We start from the raw sequence: 7,556 nt of genomic DNA, 5'->3' as shown, positions 1-7,556 counted from the left end.
TGGACTACAGCATTTGCATGTGATGCTTTGGGAGGGATGCAGTTATTAAATGTTGTTGAAGGAAATACAGTGACAAATAGACACTACAAATAACAAGCAGGTTGTCATTGTCACACAGTACCACACTAAACCTTTCACAGGCAGATCAGGCCAAGCACATGCTGATGCTGTTAAAAGTAATTCAACCACCAAAGAGGAATGGTGTAGAATTAAAACAGCCAACAAACCAAAGAAAAGTTCTACTTTACATCCAACAAGCAGGAGCTCAGATGCAAAATTAAAAGTTGATCAGTTGCGCAACAGTTTTAAGAACAATGTAATTGCATCTGTTTCTTAATTGAAATAGGCTTGATTGTAACCATACTGTTTATACCAGGCTTTATATCTGCTTGCAAGCTTAAAATCCAGTTGTATTCACCAAGTGCAAGTTCATGGTTGACCTATCCCCCTCTGATATGTTTATATTTAATATCAATTACCCTGAATTTAAACTCACGATCTGCCCCAGCTTCTAAAATATGCTTGGCCAAAGCGTTTGCCTGTATGTTCCTCCTTGTATCTGATTTATGTTCCGTCACTCAATCCTTAATTTATGACTACATTTTCCTACATAAAAAGGACATTAAGTATTCAAATGAACTATGTACATAGTATTGCATGTTGCTAGGTAATTAAATTCATACATCTTTAGTTACAGGATATATGAAGGTATTAGAAATAATGTCTTGACAGCAGCTACAGTTATGACAAGGAAATGTCCCACACCTATTCGGTACCCATTTTTATGTTCTAACTTGAAATCTTTATAACCTAGCCTTATTTTCAAGTTCTTACAATTTATATGAGAGAACCTGGGCTTGTCATCCAGCATGCTTGCCAGCTCAGGCATAGCTCTCAGAATGTTCCAGTTATCGTAATATAACTTGCTTAATTAACATCATCGGTCCTTCTATTATATGTGGTCACATATCTACATAGCATTGTCCTGTACACATCTATCATCATTTAACATTTGCATATAATTACCCATTTGCTCATTACCAGAATCTTTAGAGCAGGCTCTAGCAATGTTCCCCCAATTACGAGATACTTCATTCATTACTCCCTGTATTAATGTATTTTCATAACTCTTATCTCATCCATCTGTCTCATACATATTTTCATTAGTATTTAATCTGCTAACTCTCATCAACTGAGCATTAAAAATGTGGCGCACATGCATGCTTCATCTGTGGGTATATTTATTTGTATGCACTATTTTCCTGTACATACTCATCTATTGTTCCTTCATTTTTAAGTAGGCTTACATCTAAAAAGACAATTCGACTGTCAGAACAAGTCATTTTAAACTTCAAAAAATCTATTATTGCATTAAGATACTCTACGTCTTCATAACATATCTCCATTTTCTCCCCAAATTAAAAAGCAATCATCTACAAAGTATCAGTAGAACAATACTAATTCAACACATTCCTATCACTAAATATGAACTCAGTTTCTCACTCATTTAATACCAAAATGATATAGATATTTGCTACAAGCGTACCCATAGCAACATCTGCAGTTTGTAAGTAGGGTTGATTCTCAAATAAAAACATTTTTAGTTAAAACAATCTCCAGTAATTGGCATATATTTTCAGTATCCCTCCCTTGTTGACCTTCTCCTCTTCACCAGCTATTCCAGTCTTGGCTGGAGAGTGCGTGTCTTCAATTTGGATATGTAAGTGCATCTCTCACAAGTCTGAGTGTTAGGAGGTAAGAGGAGAGGGTTGTCAGTGTACATGAGGCAGTTGCTACACTGCCGCAGAATGCGCAAGTTCACCAAGTTAAGAGGAGAAAGCACAAGGAACTGCTGACATTTTAGACATGCCTGGAGGGGTGGGCATTAATAAGTACTGGAGCTGTTTCCTTGTAGAATGTTTAGTGCTGGCAGCACTTTTGCATGCTACAATAATTGCTACAAGAAGTCTGGTAAAGTGCTAAACTAATAAGGTAGTAAAAGTGTAGGAGAGGAGAGAACTAGCATATCTAACATAAAAATTGAAAGGCAGACTTTGACACCCCTCAGAAGCTTAGAAACGGTCCTGGATACAGCAAATCTTTATCTGGACTAGACTAGCTACAAGAAAGGTGGGAAACAAGTGCAGATGCTGGCTTTTAAACCAGCATTTCTATGGTATTACATTGGGATGAAATGGCCAAGCTTAACATGACCTCTGAGTCGGTAGCCTAGTAATCTCCTATGATCCTATGTCAAGATGTTTTTTTAAAATTGTGCCTGCATATCCATCCATGTGGCTCTTCCTTGGGATCTTAATTTTGTTTTAGAAGAACTAACTCTTGCTCCATTTAAACCAGCTCATCAGGTGGACTTGAGGTGCTTTACACAGGAAACAGTTTTTCTGATTGCTCTGACTTTTTAAAGAATGAGTTACAAGCAGAGTTGAAAGCTTTTATGTCAGGTCAGTCTAGTCTCACTTTTCATAAAGATAAGGGTTTCATTACAACTGAGTAATGCGCCCAAATGCTTCTGCACTTGCATCCTACTGATGCCTCTAGGGACCAAATGTTGCTTGTTCATGCTTGCATTAATTTCAAAACCATGCTATATTCAAAGTACTGAAATATTTCATCTTACAACTTACACAATCTCATAGAACTGCATTGATATTTAACCTCTGTCTAGTGCATTTAGAGAGATTATTTGTTCATATTTATTTATATTGTAATACATTTCACATTTTTCTAAGTATCTTAACAACCAAGTAGCACAGACTTGCTCAGCATTATATGAAAGCTCTCAACTGGAAGAAAAATGCTGCTGACAGTATGTGTGTACTTAAAGTTGCTGCTGAGATAGTGTAAGTTCATTACAAAATATTGCAAACTTTGTTACTATGTTTACTGTAACTTATAAAAATCCAGGTTAAAACCTAGAACCTAAAGAATACCATCATTACAAAATATTGCAAACTTGGTTACTATGTTTACTGTAACTTATAAAAATCCAGTTTAAAACCTAGAACCTAAAGAATACTATCACTATCAAAATAGTTTGTGCTGAATAATTAAGCAATCACCCACGTCTGGGTGTAGGTAATGCTGGATTTATGCAGGGTTGGTGTGGTTTGGTTATGAGGATTTCGTCCTCGTGACCACAACCGTGGGTAAATCCAGCATTGTCCACACCCAGCCGTGGGGTATTGCTATTACACAATGACATTATTCTTTCTTTTCTTAAATAATGTCTTTGTATAATGCCTCTGTGCTGCCCTTCCGCATTTTTCCGGTATCTTGGGGCTTTTTCTGATGTACTGCGCATGCGTATGGGACTTGCATTCCCCAGTACATCAGTGCTTTGAAAGAAAGCAACGGAGAAAATAAGGTCTCCATTGCTTTTTTTTTTCTTGAGTTTTAAAAATAAAAAAAAAGATTTTGAACAGTTTAGGGGTAGGAGAGAGACAGAATGGAGGAAATGCAAAGAAAATCAGGTACGTGTCTTTAGTTTTAAATAACATACCTGATTTTCTCCATCCTGTTTTTCTTGTATGTCTGGAGTCCAGATTTGTGATTTTATTTACATGTTTTTGTTATTTTTAAGAGAATATAACCATGGAAGAAAGTTTGTGTGACCAGACCTTTTTCCATTGGTATATTCTTGGATTTACCATGGGCATGCTGGTTGGGCTGGCCAGGCTGGCCAATCAAAATGCTCATTTTAGAATATTAATGGCTAGTCATTGTATAATTTGCCATTTACACTTTTTAGTAACTCCTATGGTTCTAGAGATATGACAATTTGTTAGAATCAAATTGTCTTCACATTTTTATCAAACTTAGGCTCCGCCTATTGGAACTTAGAGCTCTATTGGAGAGAATGGGTTAAGAATAAATCCTTTATTTATGCCTCAAGTGATATTTGTACTTCGAGCCAAGTTATCCATCTCCCTGTCTTCTTCCTTGAACTTAAAAATGAGGGAGAAGGATTCTTCATACTCCAGATGTCCGCAAACAACTCTGATACTATCTTGACAGAACTAAAACCCTCCAAAATCTGATCAGTTGTTCATTTCTTATGAAGGCATGAAAAAGGGGCAACCTGTATCAAAGCAGACCATTTCCAAATAGTTGTTGCTTGCCATTTCTTTTGTCATTGCCACAGTAACAAGTAAATTCAGGTTCCTATTAGATGACCGAAGACGCATTATATCAAATGCGTCTTGGTCGAACTTAAAACAACGAAAAGGCAATATATCGAAGTGGCTTTTAAGCAAATTCTTTCCCTGGGAAAGAATTTGTTTGGCCATTTCCATTACTTTGCCATTTTTGGCACTATAGTGCAATCTCAGAGTTGGTATATTTAAGTAGGGGATGTACATTATGTATTATTTCAATTTTTTTTTAACAACGATTTTTTCCCTTGGAAAAAAAATCGCTGTTCTGAACTTTTGAGATTGTAAGCTTTCGCTTACATGGGTTCGATTATTCATAGTTTGCTTTTTTAAGCATTCAATGATATAATATAGACCCGTAATTTCCAGGCAGAGTCAATGCACATTCTACTTGGGCCTTGGCCTTTTACTTTTCCGTGGCTTTTTGGAAAAGGGTAGACTCAAAGTATTTGAGTCAGCAACTTGGTCTTCTATACATACTTTGACAAAGCACTACAAATTAGATGACTCCTTATCCTGCTCTAGAGCAGGCTTTGCTAGGACACTTTGCCAGGGGCATCTGGACCCTCATCTTTCCTCCCAAAGTTTCTAAGCTTTGATGTTCCACCCATAGCTTGGACTACTGCAGCAGTGATACAATGATGAACATATACAGTTAGAGTATGTAAAACTACCATAACAGTAGATGTTCAACTAGATCAGTGCTATAGTAATCAATCCTTCCCTCTGTTCCCCGTTTTTTGTATAATTTTGCTGCCAGAGTTAGGGTATTGACTTTTATGTTCCTGGCATTAATCCTTTTCAGGATGTAGGCTTCCTCTTTCAGTTGGCATGAAAACTCTGAGGGCTTGGTGCCAAGTGCACTGGCACCCCCCCCCCCCCAGTTTGCTTGAGCTGTTAATGATCTGGGCATATGGAAGGTGTTCTTAACAGCTGGCCAGTTTCCAAAGCTTATGTCCTAGGCAGGATAAAAACCATACAGCTATGATTACGTAGGCCATCTACTGCTACAATAAGTTTATTTACACAACTCTAATTTCTTCTTGCATCTCTAGATGAAGAGTAAGTTATCTTCATCACAGGTTATATTCAGTGTCCTTCCATATCACTGTTGCAATATTCATTATACTAGGAATTCTTCTAAGGGTAGCTTGATGTCTGGTATACCAAAGCCTTAGGTTGTAATGGGGATATTGTACGTCACACTTATGCTCCCTGCTCATGGTGTAGGGTGTAAAAGGTGATGCATGGGTGTACCTTCCTCAAATTCTTCTCCACCAGTCTGAACAACCATCTTCGGTCATCTGGCTGAACACTGTTTTGTTTCAAGGGCTAGAGCCATATTTGCCAGGACTGTCCCGCATGGCTTTCTTGAGTGTTCTGCTAGACCTTCCTCCTTCCAAGTTTCCTCTTGAGCTTTTGAACTCTACTCAGTGTAATGAATACTGCAACAGTGATATGGAAGGACATAGTACAGTTGTGTACAATCTTACCATAACAGTAGATGTCCTTCCCTTTACTGTTGCAATATTTGCTCCCTCCCTCCTCCCCCTTTTCTTTTTATCTTTCCTCCTGGATGCACATGTTCCTCTTTTACTCCTTGGCTGCTGTTCTTCCTGGAGGTTTTCAGTTCTGAGGAAGGTGCATCACCTTGCATGTGATGTATGATGTCCCTATTGCAACCTAAGGCTTTGATATACTGAGTAGACCTCTGGCTGCCCTTAGCAGGGAATCCCTAGTTTAATGAATACTGCAACAGTGAAGGTAAGGACATCTACTGTTATGGTAAGATTTTCCACAACTTTACTTTCTGAAAGACAAACCTCACAAAACAATTTAAAAAGTTAAAACATTTGATATATATATATATATATATATATATATATATATATATATATATATATATATATATGTATATGTATGTATATGTGTGTGTGTGTGTGTATATACAGTAAACATGCCTTGTTGAAAGCTAGAACTGCCTCAACAACAGTGTCAGAAGTTACTTTGTTCTCCTTTTGAGCTAAAAGCCACTTGTCCATTAAAATAAAAAAGCCAGTCCACAGTAACACTGAAAATTTTGTCCATAGACACTTGAGAGCTGTTTAGAAGAGCCAGCCTTTTTAGCGGCAGTAGGTATAGTGCTCAATAGGGTACTACTGATTGATTTTGTAGTTGAGTTGTAGTGGAAATATTTGTATGGATATGACTGGTTGGAATGGCTTACCTTATCTGACCCTAAAACTGATTTTTTTTTTCATCTTCTACACCAGTCTTATCTGGACTAAATGCCATATTTGAATTGACAATACCCTGGTATATCCTCAGTACCCGAGAGCCTTGGGACAAAACCCAATGACTGACTTTGTAGCTGTGAAGTAAGACCCAAGGCCCTATGTTTTGGACAACTGATTAGTTTAATTTAGGTGCTGGACTGTCAACTGATCACCATTTGGTGATGAATTGGGACATATGCCCAGTGTGGTACCTCAAATCCAGAAAATCCAAATGTGCAGCAATGCTGTCTTGGAAATACACAGTCGAGTCTTGACTCCCGTTTGTAAAAATATTTCTCCTTTATGCCTCAGTTGTACAGAGAGAAGAAATCTAAATGAATATTGTTCAAGATCTCTGTAATGAAGATGGTAGCAAGGAGCTGTGGCTGAACATTGTTCATTCCTTATTGCATCAGCAACTGTAAAAACATGCTTAGGGACCCCTGTGTTGAGGGAATCTGTATTATGAAAGAAAGAGGAGTCTCTGGATTTGACTCTTGGTACTTAAGCTAAGAAGATGACCGCTGTGGCAGTCACTGAAGCAAATGTGTGTGTGTAGAAGGAGCCTGGTGAGAACATAAAGATTGACATTCAAATGTCTTCAAAGAGGTTTTGGTGACTGTGGGGGCAAAGTTAAGATATTTCTCAGACTGTACTCAGTAAGAGTAAAAAATGGTAAATTCATCCATAGACATTTCAAAAAGTAGAAAAAAGACACTTTGAAATGTTTTCCTCAGAGAAAGTTGTGCCATAAACATTGAGACTAGAACAATTTCTGCTGATGAAGTCTGTGCAATAATTTTACTATGTTAAGGCTGCAGAAGTCGATGAAACCAGTCTGGAATTGCTAATCGAGATGGACATTGTTGATGTCTTATGGTTAACATGCCTCTTCAGTGCCACATGGAAGATTGGGATAGTAGTACTTCTAGACTAACAGACAGAAGTGGCAGTCACCATGTTCAGAAAATTGAATGAGGATGTGTTCCAATTTTATAGAGGGATCACACTCCATTAAAGCATGCATATATGTGACATGTGTTAGGAACTGTATATTGCAATCCTATACACTTCTTTATTTAAGCTAAAATACCCCAAATCAGCAATA

The sequence above is a fragment of the Protopterus annectens genome, chromosome 10.part0, assembly GCF_019279795.1.
Source record: "Protopterus annectens isolate FY-2018-M chromosome 10.part0, PAN1.0, whole genome shotgun sequence".
Classification (NCBI taxonomy): domain Eukaryota; kingdom Metazoa; phylum Chordata; order Ceratodontiformes; family Protopteridae; genus Protopterus; species Protopterus annectens.
This window is presented reverse-complemented; position numbering follows the sequence as displayed.